At 35.6% G+C, this 20,531-nt stretch overlaps 1 protein-coding gene across 2 annotated transcripts in view; it reads right to left on the reverse strand.

Annotated features, from left to right (window-relative positions):
- The window catches only part of RNF19A (ring finger protein 19A, RBR E3 ubiquitin protein ligase), a 52,559-nt gene that overhangs the window by 28,014 nt on the left and 4,014 nt on the right, over nucleotides 1-20,531 (reverse strand). Inside the window, exon 2 of one of the 2 annotated variants that reach the window (XM_072774035.1) lies at nucleotides 201-368. The exons of the other annotated variant lie outside the window; for it this stretch is intronic. The gene's annotated coding sequence lies outside the window, so the exon portion shown is untranslated. The remainder of the gene's footprint in view (nucleotides 1-200; nucleotides 369-20,531) is intronic. 2 annotated transcript variants of the gene reach the window in all.

Below are 20,531 nucleotides of genomic sequence, written 5' to 3' on the forward strand. Positions count from 1 at the left end.
TTAATTTAAAAAAACTCTAGATTTGAGCTGACCTTATTAAAATCTCATAAAAAATTTTGATCATTTTCACTGAGATCTCAATGATTCCCTGCTGCTTTTAAGAGTTCTTTTTAACTGACAATAAAATATACATGCAAATATGAAGGATTATTAAGTATAGCTTATACAATCGTAAGAGCAAAGTGTGTGTGAGCTCTTACTTTGACAGATGTGATGACTTGTCAAGTTACAGGAATTCATACAACATAATGATATATCACAAGGCTGGATACAAAGACGTGGAGCAGGATACAGTCCAGAAAAAAGTCCCACATATATGCAGATACTTGAGTTAGGTCAAAGGTGATATTACTGAGCATGAAGAATGGCTTTTTCAAAAACAAAACAAACAACATAATATTATTTAACTGGTTACCATCTGAGAAAAGGAACTTAACCTAAAGCTGCTCACCTCATGCATAAAAATCAATTCCAACTGGTTCACAGATTTATGTATGAAAAATAAAATCATGAAGCTTCCAGAAGTCAAAAGAAGAGAATATTTCTGTGAAAGATTTCTTAAATATACAAAAGTACTAACCATAAAAGAAAAGACTGACAAATTGGAGTATAATAAACTCACCAGACAGTATTAAGGGAGTGGAACAATACATTTGCCACATATTACTAACTAATAAAGGACCAAGTACCCAGAATACGGAAAGAACACTAACAAATCAGTAAGACAAAACAATCAAAAAGAAAAATGGGCAAAGGATTTAACAGGCACTTAACAAAGGATATGAAAAAGTGCTCAATAATATTTGTCATCAGAGGGGTATACATTAAAGCCTTGTTGAGACACACACCCAGCAGGATGCCTAAAATTCAGACCGATATTTCTAGATATTAACAAAGATATGGATTGCTGGTCAGAGCATAAAATGACACGACTACTTTGTTTAACAGTATTTACCAAATTTGAACACATAGATACTCCATCACCCAATTACACTACTAGAAGTAACTGCTAAGAGAAATGAATGCATACATGCACCAAAAGAGATACATAACAATATTAATAGCAGCATTAGGCCTAACAAACCAAAATACTAGATGCAACCCACACTCTTCCAACAATAGAATTGTATAAATTCACATTCTAGTATACTAGAAATCAATGAAAATAAACAAAATACTGCTTCACACAAAACAAGAATGAATCTCACACAGAAGACGGCACACTGTATGTATAACTCTATTTAAATAAAGTTAAAACCAGGCAGAACTAATCTATGATGATAGAAGTAAGAAGTATAGCTACCTTTTGTGGGGATGCACAAAGGGCACTTGGACATATGTAGTAGTTACAAAGGTATGTTCATTTTGTGATAAATCGCTGACCTACAAACTCACGTTTAATACACTTTACTGAATGATTGTTATATCACACACACACACACACACAAAAAAGCTTCTTGAGCTGGTATCTACACATATCCTTGAGAAAGTCATATTGATTTCCCAAACAAAATCTAGAAAACATTTCACTCAGGTAAACATCAGTTTATATTTTCCCATTATTTGCAACAGTCTGTTAAGTCTGAGGAAAATATAGGGTGTAACAGTAGGTTTTACTAAAATTTTCTGCATATTTTCTTCCATGTTTTTATTTTATCTTGCAACTTAAAATAGCTTCTTTACTCCACAGTGCAATATATTTATCATAGACGGGAACTACAGAGGGAATCTATTTTGGGGAACTTATCATAAGAATTTGTCGGGACACCTGGGTGGCTCAGCAGTTGAGCGTCTGCCTTCAGCTCAGGCCGTGATCCAGAGTCTCAGTATCGAGTCCCACATCGGGCTCCTGCATGGAGCCTGCTTCTCCTCCCTCTGCCTATGTCTCTGCCTCTTTCTGTGTCTCTCATAAATAAATAAATAAAATCTTTAAAAAAAAAAAAGAATTTGTCACTTAAAGTAGTAAACCAATGGTACTTTGACAGTATCACCTGGGAAATTTTTCAAACTACACACTTTAAGATCACCATATATTTTTTTTTCCTCCAAAGGAGAACCCTGTGAGAGTGAAGTACGTTAAAAAAAAAAAAAAAAAAAAAGGATTAAAGAGAGAGAGAGAGATCATGCACACATGCCCAGAGGTGGGGGTGAGGGACAGAAGGAAAGGGAGAAAGAATCTCAAGCAGACTCCCAGCTGAGCACAGCGCCTGACATGGGGCTTGATTCCCATGACCTGAGCCAAAATCAAGAGTCAGATGCTCCACCAACTGAGCCACCCAGGCTCCTCTAGAAGTACTCTTTTTTTTTTTTTTTTAATTTTTATTTATTTATGATAGTCACAGAGAGAGAGAGAGAGAGAGAGAGAGAGAGAGGCAGAGACATAAGCAGGCTCCATGCACCAGGAGCCCGACATGGGATTTGATCCCGGGTCTCCAGGATCGTGCCCTGGGCCAAAGGCAGGCGCTAAACCACTGCGCCACCCAGGGATCCCTAGAAGTACTCTTAATACTTAAAGTAGGATAACATGGGCAAACTGTGACATCCTATTTAGGAAATACTCCTAAAACATTGTGCATATATACAAATATGCCTCAAAGTAAAGATAAATCTGAAAACTAAAACTTTAATATTTCTATACTGTAAAAAATAACACACTGGGGCACCTGGGTGGATCAGTGGTTCAGTGTCTGCCTTTGGTTCAGGACATGATCTCAGGGGATCAAGTCCTGCATCGGGATCCCTGCAAGAAGCCTGCTTCTCTCTCTGCCTCTCTCTCTCTGTTTCTCATGAATAAATAAAATCTTAAAAAAAAAAAAAAAAAAAAAACCACCAAACCTATAACACAGAAAGACAATGATAAATTATAAAAACATGTATAACAATGAACAGATTTCCCTACTATACAAACAGCTTTCACACATAAGATACAAGGACAATGGAGAAAAGAATTACAAAAGTGAGAAAGATAGGATACAGTTTTTAACAGGGATACAGTTTTTAACAACAATCACAACTAAAGAAATGAAAATTCAAACATTATACACCCTCTTTGTGCACATTAGATTGCAAAGATTGTGAAGGGTTGGTGAGAGTGTACCGAAATATACATCTTATATACTGTTGGGAGTATAAATCAGCATTATTTGGGGAAACCAATTTGGCATTATCTATTAAATATAAAATGGAAATTTTTTTAATGATTTTATTTATTCATTCATGAGAAACACTGAGAGGCAGACACATAGGCTAAGAGAAAAGCAGGCTCCATGAGGGGAGCCTGATGTAGGACTCAATCCCAGGACCCCAGGATCACGACCTAAGCCCAAGGCAGACAGTCAACCACTGAGCCACCCAGGTACCCCAAAATGGAAATATTCTTTAGCCAGCAATTCTACGTGTAAAACTTATCCTTCAGAAAATATAAGGACACAGGTGTGCAAAGACAATGTGCAAGGAAATTCACTACAGCTTAGTTGATGGAAACAAACAAGACCAAAAAACCCACACACAACCTGAAAATAACTAAGTGTCTAACAGGGGACTGGTAAAAATAATTAAACCAACCACAATGTATGTGTAATGATATGGAAAGCACTCTCTACATAATGCTGAGAAAATAACTGCAAAATAGTGTGTATGAAGGCATTTATGGAAAAAAACATATCTACTCAGGATTACATATACATATGCAATTTCAGGAAAAATGTTAAATCATTGACAATGGCTACCTTGAGGAATACAATCTAGTATTGACTTTCTGCCTTCTGCAGAGTTTAAAACTGTATCATAAGCATCTACTAGAGTTAAAAAAACAAAAACTAATTGAACCCCACAATTAACAAGAAACATATTTTGCCCTAAAGCTAACCAATCAAAATAAGGATGGGTTCCAGAGTTTGTGTGTTTTATATTTAGGTCAGTCATTTAGTGGCAGACTCTGATTAAGAACCACTAATACTAAGGAGACTTAAAACACTCTCACTTAAAAAAACTACATGGGCTTTGCCTCTGAAACAAGGCTCCTTGTTTTTCATTACTCTAGGTACAAAAAATAAAAGTTCCAACAAAAACAACTCAGCTTATTAGTCATTGTCAACCTAAAAGGATTACGGTGAGGTATCTCATAACCTATGGCATAGGTTTGATGAAAGACTTAAAAATCCACATAATTTAATGACTATCCTTCTGCAGAAATAATCCATGGAACTATCTATAAGGCATGTAACTGAAGAGTATTAGGAATGTCTCAATCAAGGGAACTTTGGCTAACTTAGGATTTCTAAGACTACATCCTAAACTGCTTAAAAAAAAAGTACTACAGAAATTCTGCCAATTTGAACAGATGACAAAACGTGTGAAATTAAAAAAAAAAACTTTCAATGATTCAGGAACTTATTTTTAGAAAAAGTTGACTTCATTCTCCAGTGAAAAATAAAAATCTATTATTTGCATGATTTAATATAGTACTATTCTTTCTGAACTCAACTTTTTTGAAGTAAACTATCAATTATCAACTATATGAATTTGTATTATGTTCTGCCTCAGAAATGTTCACACCATTAAGATAAAAATATTATTTGAGGGTTTTTTTTTTTTTAAGATTTTATTTATTTATTCATGAGAGACACAGAGAGAGAGAGGCAGAGACACAGGCAGAGGAAGAAGCAGGCTCCATACAGGGAGCCTGATGTGGGGACTCGATTCCCGGTCTCCAGGATCAGGCCCTGGGCTGAAGGCTGCACTAAACTGCTGAGCCACCTGGGCTGCCCCTACTATTTGAGTTTTAAAACAAATGTCTGAAAAAAATAAAAATAAAAATAAATAAATGTCTGGGCTACAGGTTGGAAAAAGAATGGAAAATATATTGCATATAATAATACCACTATATATTAGAGTTTAGAAGTCCTTTTTATCTGTGCCTTAATTCAAACCTCACTACTCTAAAATAGGTATTATTAATCTTATTTGATAGGAAAGCTGAAGTTCAGAGAGAGTAAATATTGCGAGGTTAGTAAATGATTGGGAGTCAAATTCAGGTGTTCTGATACCTCAGCCTCAGTACCATCATCTGCCTACAGTTATCTTCATGAAACAACTTCTCTAGTCACTATCAACATTTCAAAAATTATCTCAGAAAATAAGACAATCACATCTTGCACATCATCTAGGGCTGGTCTTAACTATCCTTCAACTCCATTATCTCACTCCAGCCATTCCTCCTGTCTGAAATGCCACTCCTTTTCTCTCCTCCTAACCAAACTATACTCAACTTTTATAACTCAGATGAAACTTCATTTTGTTCACTTTTTTCCCAATTATCTTTAATTTTTAAATAAGGTTTTTAAGGTAGAACTTGAATATTTGTGATTTAATACAATAGAGCCAAGATGGTGTCATGAACATAAAACATAATGAACAAATGCCAAATGAGTATTTCTTAAAATGACACACTGTTACTGAAGTGATACTATTCCTTAGCCACAAGAAAGTATCAGTCTTGTTATTCCACTGTCATACCTCCTAGGAACATATGTACTCAATTTTTATTTTATTTTTTTATTTTTTAAAGATTTTATTTATTTATTCATAGACACCGAGAGAGGCAGAGACACAGGCAGAGGGAGAAGCAGGCTCCATGCAGGGAGCCCGATGTGGGACTCGATCCCGGGTCTCCAGGATCACATCCCAGGCTGCAAGCGGCGCCAAACTGCTGCGCCACCAAACTGCTGCGCCACGGGGGCTGCCTTCAATTTTTTTAAAGGTCCAATTAGTTCATAATAGGTTAACAAAGAGAAGTATCAGTCCACTGTATTAAGATATTATACACAAAAGCTTAGATATTTATATGATAGAATAGTACACACCATTTCAGAGAAGGAAGAGATGATAAAAGGCAGTAAATGTACTAGTGACATAATTTGAATTATCTCCAATTTCTAATAATCCCCAATCTTGGAAGCTCTTTAAACTGATGTCCTACAAGATTCCATCAAAATCCTAGAGGAGAACATAGGCAACACCCTTTTTGAACTCGGCCACAGTAACTTCTTGCAAGATACATCCATGAAGGCAAAAGAAACAAAAGCAAAAATTAACTATTGGGACTTCATCAAGATAAGAAGCTTTTGCACAGCAAAGGATACAGTCAACAAAACTAAAAGATAACCTACAGAATGGGAGAAGATATTTGCAAGTGACCTATCAGATAAAGGGCTAGTTTCCAAGATCTATAAAGAACTTATTAAACTCAACACCATAGAAACAAACAATCCAATCATGAAATGGGCAAAAGACATGAAGAGAAATCTCACAGAGGAAGACATAGACATGGCCAACACGCACATGAGAAAATGCTCTGCATCACTTGCCATCAGGGAAATACAAATCAAAACCACAATGAGATACCACCTCACACCAGTGAGATTGGGGAAAATTAACAAGGCAGGAAACCACAAATGTTGGAGAGGATGCGGAGAAAAGGGAACCCTCTTACACTGTTGGTGGGAATGTGAACTGGTGCAGCCACTCTGGAAAACTGTGTGGAGGTTCCTCAAACAGTTAAAAATAGACCTGCCCTACGACCCAGCAATTGCACTGTTGGGGATTTACCCCAAAGATACAGATGCAATGAAACGCCGGGACACTTGCACCCCGATGTTTAGAGCAGCAATGTCCACAATAGCCAAACTGTGGAAGGAGCCTCGGTGTCCATCGAAAGATGAATGGATAAAGAAGATGTGGTTTATGTATACAATGGAATATTACTCAGCCATTAGAAATGACAAATACCCACCATTTGCTTCAACGTGGATGGAACTGAAGGGTATTATGCTGAGTGAAGTAAGTCAATTGGAGAAGGACAAACATTATATGTTCTCATTCATTTGGGGAATATAAGAATAGAAGGGAAGGGAGAAGAAATGTGTGGGAAATATCAGAAAGGGAGACAGAACATAAAGACTCCTAACTCTGGGAAACGAACTAGGGGTGGTGGAAGGGGAGGAGGGCAATGGGTGATGGGCACTGAGGGGGGCACTTGACGGGATGAGCACTGGGTGTTGGTGTTATTCTGTATGTTGGCAAATTGAACACCAATAAAAAAATAAATTTATTATTAAAAAAATAAAAAATAAACTGATGTCCTAGCACAAGGATTTGTCAGGCTGTAATGCATTGATAATATAAAGTAATGAGGGTTGAAAAGACAGTTGGGCTCCATAATGTTATGGTCATTGGTTTAGTGGGAATGCCCAAAATAAAAGCAGGGATGTAATTAGAGATACTAGAAGAGTTTAGTTACTGAAATAGAAAAGAATAAAACACAAGTAGATCCTAAAGTATGTATTTTCAACTAAGTATCTACAATCATAATCATTGTCACACCAATGTCACAACGTATTCTAGTCACTTGTTAATTAAGCTATGAGAAAGGTCTCTCCTTTCCCTCTTTCTCAGTCTAGCATAACTCCAACAAGTAACCAAGACTGCAAATTGCTGCTACACACTCATGCCCCTAAAGAAAATGGTTAGGGAAATTAGTTTTATTGCTGGCAAAGGAGCCCAATTCCTGACCTTCAATGGACTTCAACTGAAGAACAGCACTTAAGTCTAGTATTGAGAAGGACAGACTCACATCTGCTCATCTAACCTTCAGTGTTAACCTTCAGTTCAGTGTTCATATCCCTTAACATCAAGATCTCTTGGTTCTTACCTTTTTCTACCTTTTTTGGGGGGAGGAGGGGGAGGAAGGGGGGAAGAGAGAGAGAAAGAGAATCTTAAAGCAGCCTTCACACCCAGTGCAGTCAGTGCAGTACCAGCCACGGGGCTCAATCTCACAACCTTGACATCATGACATGAGCCGAGATCAAGAGTTGGATGCTTGCTTAACTGAGGTGCCCCTACTTTTTTCTACCTCTTGAGAATATTTAAGGAATTATGAAATAGGAATGGCCAAAAACAAAGGTATTTCTACTAACATGTGTCAAAACTTTGTAGACTAAAAATTTAGTAAAAGTGCTGGTAACTTTGTGCTGACTCATTAAATACATCTAATTTGACACACTATTTTTAATACTTTGTAAAAATTACAGAAATTGAGCATTCTAGTTGAAGCATCTGATCAACAATTACAATACTGTTTTAAATGAAAATATGTACCAGATTTTAAACACTCAATTTATAAACACAGGATAGACAAGAACAGTCAGAAAGCTCAAATCCATACAAATAGTACTATATCTATTGTTTAAGAAAAGTGGTATGTGTCAGTCAGGGTCCTGGCAAAAACCAAAGTATTCTCAAAGAGGTAACTGAGGGGCACATTTTAAAAAGTGTGGGCAGGGTTAAAGGAACCAAACAGGGATGGCAAAGTACTCAGGAACCCACTGCCACCCTTTGGAATGAAGGGGCAGGAGGGAGCAATTACTGAAGAGAAGTTGTGCAATAGCAACTGGAAGAATAACATCCAGCTTCTCTCTGTCGCTCTCCAATACCCTGCCAATGCCTCACACTGCTTAAGTCCAACAAAGGAGACCAAATGAGGCAGTTCAAGTCAACTACCTCTGGGGCTCAGAGCAAGGCAGAGAAGGGGTAAGAGAGGATCTGGAGGGGCAAATAAAAAAAGAAATCCAATACTGGATGTAAAAAAAAAAAAAAAAAAAAGAGGAGAATTTGGGAGTCAAGACCTGGTTTAGCTACATTAAGTTACAAAATCCCTGTATAAAGAATATCACTGAGTCTTTATCTCTAACTACAAAATATGGATGATACCATACAGACAGATATTAGGGGAACAAAGTGAAGCTGACATGTGCTAAATACCTAACAAAACAGCACTATATTAAATGTTAGCTGAGATGAAATATAAGACAAACTTTGTATCCTGGTGCCTAACAATGTGTAATTTATAGCAGATTCCCAATAAACTCTGGTTAAATTATGATGTAGAACACACATAAGTGGAAATGAGGAACTGAGACGATTCTGTTTATATTTTTACTTTTGGTTTGCTATCACTGTGCAATCCTTATTAAGGAATACAATCTTACTATATTCAGCTTTTTACACTGTGAAAAGATAAGAACCTTTATCCCAGGAGTGCTATAGGAGAAAAAAAAAAACATGTTAAGTATCTTGACACCATGTCACCTCAAGAACTATAGATTTAAGATTTCTCCCAATTGTAAACATCTCCTAACCGCAAACACTTCGATAGCACCCAACTGTCACCCACATGCTAAATGATTTAAAATGAATGAGAGAGTATTCTGGAAATGCAGAAGGCTGGGCAAAAAAAGTTTACAGACAATCACTTCCCAAGAGAAAATTGCATTATACTCTTGATCTGTTTTTGCCTCTGTTATTCAGCTAAAATTAGGTTTCTTCTGTTACTTCTCAGAAGGTTAAAATATAGAGAAAATCCAACGATTTTGTGTTGATGGTCTAAAGATTAAGTATAAGAGCAAAAAGTATCTACAACTTCTAATTTCAATTTTTTTCTTTTCAATGTCTGACACCCAGATGTTCAGCATCTCTAAAAACTTGCATGTAATAAAAGTAGCACGGAACAACATGACTAGCATTGTTGAAAAGAACAGTCAAATACAAAGTCATTTTTTGTTTGTTTTTAAGTGAGGAGGAAATAAACAGAGCCCCATCTAGTGGTCACTAATTTTGGTTGCTAGCGAAGCCTGCGCTATCTTACATTCAAGGGAAAGAGTCAACAAAGAAGATAAACAAAACTTTCTATTTTAAATATTGTATTCTGTATTAAAAAGCATAACAGGCTATTAAGCTGCTTCGTAGCAATATATATTTAGGTTGTAAAGTTGGGAGAAAATAAGGAATAAAAAGCTTTTTAATTTAAATAGCTATATATTTGGTATTATATGTGAGACCAGGAGACAAAGAGGGATATTTGCTTTGGTGGCAATGATATTTTTAGTATTTCTCACATGTTTACAAGTCATTTGTATTTCACTTTCTGTGGCCTAACCACATGCTCATATCCCACTGTTGGTATTTTCCTTACTGATGTGTAAACTTATTTATATATAGAGAACACTTGCTTTTATGTGTCAAAACTTTAAAAAATTGTTCTTGATTGTATGGCAATTTTCCAATACAGGTATTTCAAATTTTCTTAATGAGTTCAAAATCACTTATCTTTCTCTTTATGAGTCTTGGGCTCTATACCTGTCTTGGAAGAATCTTGCTTACTCCAAGAGTATATTTTAAAAATTCTCTTATGTTTCTTTCTGTTACTTCTATAGTTTATCTTTTTGCTTAAATCTTTCATCCATTTCAATTCATTTTAATGTTAGGAATAGGTGAGATCAAAATTTGATGTTATCTAAATAGCTAGTCAGTTACCTCAACACCAGTTGTTGAATCATGATCTCTTTTTCACCCACAATCTCTATTTAAATAAGCTACATTTTGGTGTATGAATTCTTACTATCTAGATGGTATGGACTTCTAAAATAAGCTCTTGAAATAAACTACCAAACCGTTTTGTTTCAATTTGTACTCCCACCAGTCAGAAAGGTGCTTATTTCCCTGAATTCTTTACCAACATTCTACATTATTTCAATAGCTTTTTCAGAGTGGCAAAAAACAGTAAGTAGTTCAATTTCCATTTATTTGATTAGTAAATAAATCAAACATTTGTTCACACTGTTCTTTATTTCTTCAATTATTTATCTGTTCATATTTTCGGTCCATTTTCACACTAGAACACTAATGTTCCTCTTTGATTTTAAACATTCAATATTTACTAACATTTGCCCTCTAATTTTGTAATATTTTGAAGAGGGTGAAAATTTGTATTTAGTCCCATCTACCAAGCCTTCTGTAAATTCTTTTCTTAATGCTTACAAAATCTTTTCAGAGGACGAAATCTATTTATCAATACATCTACCATTTTGGTATTCATTCCTTCTTAATTCAGGATCCAAATTTCACCTGAGGTCTCTTCAGTCTGAAGAGTATCCTACAGCATTTCTTGGTATGCAGGTCTCCTTGCAATGAATTCTCTAATTTTTATCTGAAAAATGTTCAGATAAAACATTTTTATTACCTTCATGTTTTATGGATATTTCTGAATTTAAAATTCCAGGTTGACAGCTTTATCCTTTTGGAACTTTAAATAGGTCATTCTATTGTTTCCTAACCTCCATCATTTCTGATAAGTCATCCTTCATTGATATTTTAATTCCTCTGCATTGTGAGTCTTTTTTTTCCCCTTTGGCTGCATTCCATTTTTGCTTTCTACCTTTGATGTTCAGCAGTTTAAGATGTGCCTAGATGTGGTTTTCCTTATATTTATCCTGCTTGGGATTCACTTAACTTCTTGGATTTGAAATTTATTTAAATTATATAAGTAAATTTTCTAGCAATTACTCCGTCAAATAATTTTTACCGTTTCTTCTCTCCATTCATATGTTAGTTCAATACTGTTCCCATTGGCTCTGTTCATTTTTTGTAAAGCTTCTTCATTCTTTAGACTGACAAATTTTTACTGGTCTTCAAGTTCACCAACTTCTACCTCTATCATCCCCAATCTGTTAAATCCAGTCAGTGAAATTTTCACTTCAGATATTGGACTTTTTAGTTCTAGAATGTCTATCCCTTTTTATAGTTTCCACTTCTCCACAGATTATCCATTTGTTGAGTCATTATCATGCTTCTTCCTTTAAGTCATTGAAAATATTATAGTTGCTTTAAAGTCTGTGAATTCTGCTAATATTAAGGCCTGCTACCATTTGAGGGAGATGGTGTTGACAGTAGGTCATATTTTCCTGATTCTAGTAACTGCTTATTATAAACTGGATATCGTGGATGATATATATGTTGTAGAGACTTTCAGAGTCTCTTATCTCCAGAAGAGTGAGGATTTGCATTATATCAGGCAGTTAAATCAATGGCTAATTAAGTTGGACTTCTGGAGGCCTGGTTACACTTTTTTAGAATGAGTCTTGAAGAACCAATTGTTTACTAAGCCCCTTTAATTTGGCAGGAATCAAAAACCAAATTCAGTCTCCCCTGCTAAAGATACCTGTAACATTTGTAGTTAGCATCTTCAGTCTTACAGCTATTACGGTATCTTCCATCAACAATTCAAGGGTCATCTAGGTATTTTGGGAGAGGATGGGGAGTTTTTTCATAGATTTTAAGGCTATCATCCTGTAACTCCCTCCTTTCTGGAATTTATCAATTTCCAGCCATTCTCACTCCCAAACTCTACTCCTTGACAACTCAAACCATTAAGACCCTGGTTTTCTGCTTGCTTTCCAGTTGCCTTGTGCTGCATCGACTTTTCCTCAAGAGGAAAGCTGTATAAAAAATTTTTTTTAAACATCTGGCAGTTTTCAAAAGGATATCTTCAACTAAGTTCTGAGATATAGTATCCTTGAATCTGCATGTGATGTTGTCATAGGAAAGCTTAGCCTAACATAAAGTATACATTATCTCTAAAATAGAGCTACTGTACTGCTTTTAAAAACTGATCTTTAAAAGGTATTCTTGCATTATCCAATACTTGGAACTGTAATGGCTTCTAGGAATAACTAAATATGCTAAACTTTTTGTCTTTTACTATAAGTAACTTGTATAAGTATTAATTCATTTAGTCTTTCAATAAATATAAACATTGTGTATCAGGTGCCAGATATTCTACTAGGTGGTAGATATATAGTACCAAAAAAGAAATAGGCAAGGCTCCTATTCTGTGGAATCTTCATTCTAGTACATCTAAAAAACTGAACAAAGACATTTTAGACCATGTCTTTCCAAAGAATGATATGGGTGACTTTGCAAGGACCTAAATTATAATAACGTGATGCCCTTTTCTTCATAAGCATAATTTTTAAAGAAAAATTAATTTCATATTTGGGTATATATGGTAGTTCCATAATCTAAACGAATACTAATCAAAATCCATTTTAAAGCTTTCTTTTTAGGCACACCTGGGTGCCTCAGCGGCTGAGTGCCTGCCTTTGGCCTCAGGCATGATCCTGGGGTTCCAGGATCAAGTCCCATATTAGGCTCCCTACATTGAGCCTGCTTCTCTCTCTGCCTATGTCTCTGCCTCTCTCTGTGTCTCTTGAATAAATAAATAAAATCTTTAAAAATAAAATAAAGGGGGATCCCTGGGTGGCTCAGAGTTTAGCGCCTGCCTCCGGCCCAGGGCTTGATCCTGGAGTCCCAGGATCAAGTCCCACATCAGGCTCCCTGCATGGAGCCTGCTTCTCTCTCTGCCTACGTCTCTGCCTCTCTCTCTGTGACTCTCATGAATAAATAAAATAAAATCTTAAAAAAAATAAATAAAGCTTTATTTTTATCAATGTGGGACTCAATCCAGGTCTCCAGGATCATGCCCGGGGCTGAAGGCGGTGCTAAACCACTGAGCCACCTGGGCTGCCCCAAAATAAAGCTTTCTTTTTAAAAGACTATATATACCCTTGATGGCAACTCTGTTTTTCATTGTAAGAATGGTTTTCTGACACCATGAATAGCTGACAATTTAAGTTATACAAAAAGGAATCGCTGGTTATCTGACCAAACAATCTCGTATAGAGAACATTCATTTGGGTCACTGTGCATAACTTTAGGAATCAATACTGGTAAATAAACAATGGGGTAAATTTAGCTCTGCACTTCCTCCAATATTAAATAAAGGTTTCCGGGACACGTGGGTGGCTCAAGTGGTTAAGCGTTGTCCTCCGCTCAGGTCATGATCCCAGGGTCCTGGGATCAAACCCCACGTTAGGCTCCTTGCTCAGCAGGGAGCCTGCTTCTCCCTCTCCCTGCTTGTGCGTGTGTGTGCGCTCTCTGATAAATAAATAAATAAATAAATAAATAAATAAATAAATAAATAACTTAAAAAAAAAAAAAAGGTTCCCAAGGCAGTGAGAAAAGAAATATCTATCTTTCCATACTATCTCCTATATAGAGAGTTGCAAACAATAGCCTATCAAATTTAAGTATGGCTAGATACAATTTAATGTAGTAACTGACTACTAAAAACTAGAATTATCATAAACCATCTTTTCATCAGGCCACAACTAGAAGTGATGTAGTAAAAATGATGTGTCCATACATAAGCTAATTTTGGCCTAAAGTAAATAGAGCTTTTGTAAACATGAATTATCTCATTAAGAGAACTCTGAGGCATTTAATTTTTTTGGATTTTCATATATGGCTTTCTCTAAACAGAGATAAATCACTGAAGTTTATTATAATAAGGTTTGGTGTTATTGAAAAGATTATTTAAATGTTTAAAGTTTTTAAGTTATATAATTCATTTTGCCAACCTCAAATCTGAAATTACTATATTTTCTTCAATAAATCTATCCCCCAATATAGCTGCCAAATTTAGCCATCATAGCAGTGCAAGCTCTGGGCATAATTCTTACTGTCCAAATGATAGTAAGACAGACTCATAAAAACTCTGAACTAGTAAATTTTTTTTTTTAAGATTTATTTATTTATTTATTTGTGATAGACACATACAGAGAGAGAGAGAGAGAGGCAGAGACACAGGAGTAGGGAGAAGCAGGCTCCATACCAGGAGCCCAACGTGGGACCCAATCCCAGAACTCCAGGATTGTGCCCTGGGCCAAAGGCAGGCGCCAAACCGCTGAGCCACCCAGGGATCCCCCACACAATCTGTTAAAAATATAATAGCCACAGTAATAAATTTTTGGAGTAGCATAAAAATGCTTAAAAATAACAGCTAATACATGGATAGACTTCACAGAAATCCACAAAAATCTCTAAAATGGTATCCTAAATCATGAATAAGTGTTCTAGGGACAGAAACCATAGCTTTCAAGAGATTCTCCAAGGAGTCTAAAGTATAACACAAGGTTAACAGCTACTGCTGAGATATTGGAATATAATTTGCCAGTAAAAGTTAACATCAGTTTCTGTAAATTTTCTGCCCTCAGTAATTTATATTAGTATTTTATTTGTATCTGTGTTAATTGGTAGCTCAGTTAAAACACACTTATATCCCCCATTAAGATCTGAAGTTACAGTTCTTTCCCAAAGAGTTAAGTTGGGGGGAAGGTTAAAAAATCACTTTCATCCCTAAAACAAATGTCTCAGGTTCATAATGCAAGAATAAACATGAGGTATGTATATGGCCTAAAATAATCACATTTAAAAAATAAAATAATACAAATAAAGGTAATCAATATTATATATGCACAGAACTGATTATAAAGATGTATATTGAAGATATTTTTAATGCTATTATGTCATCTTCACCTAAAATGGCAATTACCACTGGAAAATGTTTTTATCATTCTTCAAAAAGTCAATGACTATCTCTATTTAAAATGTAATGGGCAAAGAGGTAAAATATTTGATGTCCACTGAGAAAGAATCAGCAATGATGCTAGAAATACAATCTAAATGCCTTTAAATTATTTGAATGTCTCCTCAGAAACATGAGCATATTATATGCAGCTCTACGGAAATCTGGGTTCTATTTATTGCTACCAAGTGGTTTTGTGGCTTTGGTTCAGTAACAACCCGTTTGTATCATCTGTAAAACAGGGAAAAACATAACTGTAGCAGAGATGATAATATATACTTACCTGTTTCATTTTCATTTTCCTCCCAAGCACATAGGAGGACCACATTTTCCATTCCACTTGCTGTTACAGTAGTCATGTGTCTTGTCCTGACCAATGCAATGATGTATGCCCCTTCCAGAACTGGTCCCTAAATCATCCGTCACTGGCTTAATGAATGTAGTAATCCTAGTGGTAACTCCAAGTAGGCCATAGGGGCAGCTGAGTTACAAGACAGAAGAAATGTGCATACCGGAGTTGAGTCATCCACATGGTTCTTTGTGTGAGTGGGCAATAAACTTTTATTGTGCTCTTGAGATTTTGGGGTTGTTTCAGAAACAACTATTTTAAGCTACCTTAGTGGGGGGAAATGAAATAAAAATTTAGAATACCTGGGGTGGAGGTGGCAGGGATTTTTAAATACTACACAAATGTGGGGTAATGACAGCAACTTTTTATCCAGAGAGTAAAGTATGGACTTTGGAATCACAGTCCGAGTTCAAGTTCAGCCTCTAACACTTATTGTCTAGCTGTGTGATAATTGGGTTAAATTACTAAGACAGTTTCTTCAACTATAAAATAGGAGTAATAATATCTACAGTCCACAAGATTATTAGGATTAAGTGAAATAACATATACAAAAAAATGCAGCATAGGCTATGGTACATATTAACCACTTAACAAATATTAGCCAAACTATTATAAATATCTAGATGGCACAAATGTAACTAAACCACCTACAGAATAAAATTTGGAATGTCACACTTTAAGGTTAAAAATAAACTGCTGGCTCAGAAAGGGCTCATCTAATATAATCAGAAAAGTTAGCCATTCGGAAGTTTGGAATACATCATTATAGTACATTAATTTCTTTAAGGTAAATATAAATAATGTTTTTAGTCTCATGTTTATACAGCTACAAACCTACCTCAGTGTTCTAATATTAAAAATTAGATAATTTTGATTCAACTACTTATAAATGGGGGTAATTCAAACAGATTATTAGCACAGGCAAGTTTCAGTTTTCAGCAAGTTTTTTAGAAAGACTCAACTATGCTACTCTAAGCTCTGTCCTTTAATTAGTTTCTACAATTTCACAGAAAAAGAAACTGAAAGTTCAGAGTAAACTGTTCCCACATTCCACAAAGCCTCTCCAAAGAGAGTTCTTAAACAGCTTCACAAACATACACCTGCCACATTTACCTATTTTGAAGCCTATTCTTGTTTAGGAGGTAGAATGGAAAGGTACTTTGTGGTTTTAATAATACTCATTACAAATAATATTAATTAATCAATTAAAAAAAGCAAGCTGCTGCACAAGGAAAAAGTACTATTCATTCTATTTTTCCAATAAAAAAAATTAAAACATTTTAGCTGGCTTATTTCAGACCCTCTTTGTTCAGAAGGGCAAACCAATAGGAAATAGTTAGGATATCCTGGGCCGGACGAAGTGCCCAGAAACACTAAAAATGCCAGGCATGATGGAATGCTTAGAGGCATTAAAAAGTTAAAAAAAAAAAAAAAAAGTTTTAAAATAGGTTATTAAAAAAAAAAGATATCTAGTTGTCAAAAGATTTTTGAACTGGTTAAAATACTCATTGCTACAGAGTAATAGAAGGGAAATTCTAACCTTGTCTGAAATCTTAGCCAGGTCTGCCTACTTTTTTGAATTTCAATTTCCTCATCTGAAAGTTGAAGTGACTGGACCAGGTAATGTCAAAAGTCCATTAGTTCTAAAAGACGACAATTTAAATATACTGCATAGTTTTAATATACAGCATACTCTAGGGTTAAAAGTGGATAATTAAGATTTTTCTGAGATAAATAATTTTTGTTTTAAAAATAGCTCCAAATTCTCTAAAATGTTAGTATACTCTTTTGTTTTAGTAAATCCAGTGGAATGAGTGGATAGTCTTCTCCTAACTGATTGACATGTCTTTTGAGACCAAATACAGAAGACATATGTCACTGAACCGGAATTGCTAAGCTGAACTGAAAGTCAGGATATAAGACCTCTTGGCTTTACAATTCTCCCAGAATGACTGTGCTTCACTCTTTTTCTCTGCCCATAAAATAAATGTTTCATTGGATTAGTACTAAAGTATGTCTTGAAACACTCTGAACAACTCAGACAAGATTGTTACAGAAGAAATTTTTTTCATTATTAGTAACTTGTCATAGCAAGTCTAAGTATAAAAACAAAAGTTGGGGATCCCTGGGTGGCACAGCGGTTTCGCGCCTGCCTTTGGCCCAGGGCGCAATCCTGGAGACCCAGGATCGAATCCCACATCGGGCTCCCGGTGCATGGAGCCTGCTTCTGCCTCTGCCTATGTCTCTGCCTCTCTCTCTCTGGGACTATCATAAAAAAAAAAAAAAAAAAAAAAAAAAATTTCCCATGAGACTACTGCATAGGGAAGTCCTGTTACCTCACACATTGGAATCAGTTACAATGAAAAAAAATCAATACAAAAGGCTCTTGTAATATAAAATGTCTGGAAAAGTGACTAGTTCCATTGCAGCACCAGATTTTAAATCTCTGACCTACGTAAACAGTGTGTGAACTAATCTACCCTTCAATTTATGTTTATGAGCAACCAACACTTCTTAAATAGGCATTTGTAAAATTGTGGACTGATAAGTGGGTGTAAAGGCGGAAAATAAAACAACCAATTAGAAAAGCCTATCATCACAAGATACATTATGTATACTACAATGACTAATTCTTTCATCCAAATCAAGCATGGTAGTGGTTACCTGATAAATGGTTAAACATAGTCAAATATAGCCAAATCAAAAAGACGTCTCCCTATATAGCAAGGAACACCCTTTAATTAAAAAAAAAAAAAAAATTTAAGAACCTTATTATGGATGAATAATATCCTTTGGCTTTTTACATAAACATAATACACTTTACCAATGTCCTTATCAAAACTTTCTGGAATCATGTTGTAGGTTGAATAGTGGCCCTCAAAATATACGTTCCCATCCTAATGTCTGGAACTTGTTAATATCTCACTTAGAAAAATTTTTAGCAGTTTATTTATAATCGCCAACCTGGAATGATTTGTGGAGATAAGACAGGAGTCAGGTCTTGAAAGAATAGAGGACCTTAGATAAGGAGAGAAAGTGGAAAAGAGTATTCCAGGCAGAGACAAAGGCATAGGAAAAGTCATGGGGGCAAAACTATCGATGTTTTTTTTAATGTATTTACTAAATAGATCAACTGACTTAGTATGGACAATGGTGAGACACTAAAGGTTAGATTGTGGAAGGCTTTCAATGCCATGAAAATTTGAAATTTATCTGTGGGAAGCAAATGGAGATTTGTAAACAAAAAGAATAACATGATCATTCAGAAACCAGGTCATTAATGAAATTTCAGCCCGAGAAGACAAGAGAAAGTGGTCTGAAACTTTGTACCACATTAGCTGTGTCTTTAGACCAGCACTATCCAACAGCACTTTCTGAAATGATGGAAATATTCTAGACCTGCACTGTCCAGTACGGTAGCCAGTAGCCACATATGGCTATAGAGCATCTGAAATGTGACTGGTGCAACTGAGGAACTGAAACTTGAATGTTTTTAAATGTTAACTAATTTAAACTTAAATAGCCTCACATGGCTAGTGATGATACATTGGACTGAGTAGCTCCAGACTATAGTTTTCTCATTTATAAAATGCAGAGGTTAAATTAGAACACTAGTGTCTCTAGGATAAGTTCCACAGCCAAATAAAGTTACTGCAACATTCTGAGAAAAGTAAATGGGTATTCAAGCAGGTGTACCTGAGCATGACTCGAACAGTTCCAGATCTGTAGCCTTGTCATTTCACTCTTTATCTCTGTGATTAATTTAAGAGACCCAATCTGTCTCTTGATTAGTGATTTTTCAAACTGGTCTTTAGGTTGATGTTTCCCAGGAATCTATAGTTAAATATCTAAAGCATCTAATTTAACAGAATTTCTGTTTAAAGAAATATATATTTCATGCAAAATGCCCCTAGAGTCACACTGTCCAGTGTAAACACACACTGGATCAAAGACTTAGTATCAATAAAAGAATATAAAGTCATTCATTAAAACCCATGTTAAAATGGTAATATTTTGGATACACTGGGTTGTATTATGAAATTAGTTTCACCTGTTTCTTTTCACTTTAATTTAGCCAATAAAAAATCTCAAACTACTTTTATGACTCACATTAGACTCTATCAGACAGCATTGTTGTAGAGAAAGTGATGAAATAGATACCTTACAGTATACATACTTTATTCAGTTAGGACTTATTACTGTCAAGCTTTATACTAAGTGCTGAGACCTTAACAGTGAACACATTGGTCTCTATCATCGTAATTTAAATTATCTCCTACACTTCTAATGCACATTTCACATATATTATCGCATTTATGGTAACGCATAAGGATAATTTTAGAATACTTTATCGTTTGGGGGAGCAAATGCCAATACTTGACTTAGAAATCATAAAATATAAAGAACTAATATTAATTGGTATCTATTTTTGTGATACATTATTATGCTACATAGTGTTTATCTGGAAGCCTAATCACATTCCCAATAGCTTTTCCTGGTTTTTTGATTCCCTCCTTCTAACTAGTTTGCTCCCCCCCCCACTTTTTTTTAAGATTTCATTTATTTATTCATGAGAGACAGAGAAAGGCAGAGACATAGGCAGAGGGAGAAGTAGGCTCCATGCAGGAAGCCGGCTGCAGGACTTGATCCCAGGACTTTGGGATCACGCCCTAAGCCAAAGGCAGATGCTCAACCGCTGAGCTACCCCAGGCATCCCAGTTTGCTCCCTCTTTATGGCTCACCTCTCCCACACTGTCTCTTCAACTGGCAACTTGCCTGCTATTCACATTACAACAGGGCTATTTAGACTTTCAGGGGTCTCCAAAGAAGGAAAGAGGTTGAAAATGTAAAGTATATATAATA

This window comes from Canis lupus, chromosome 14 (genome assembly GCF_048164855.1).
Source record: "Canis lupus baileyi chromosome 14, mCanLup2.hap1, whole genome shotgun sequence".
NCBI classification, from domain to species: domain Eukaryota; kingdom Metazoa; phylum Chordata; class Mammalia; order Carnivora; family Canidae; genus Canis; species Canis lupus.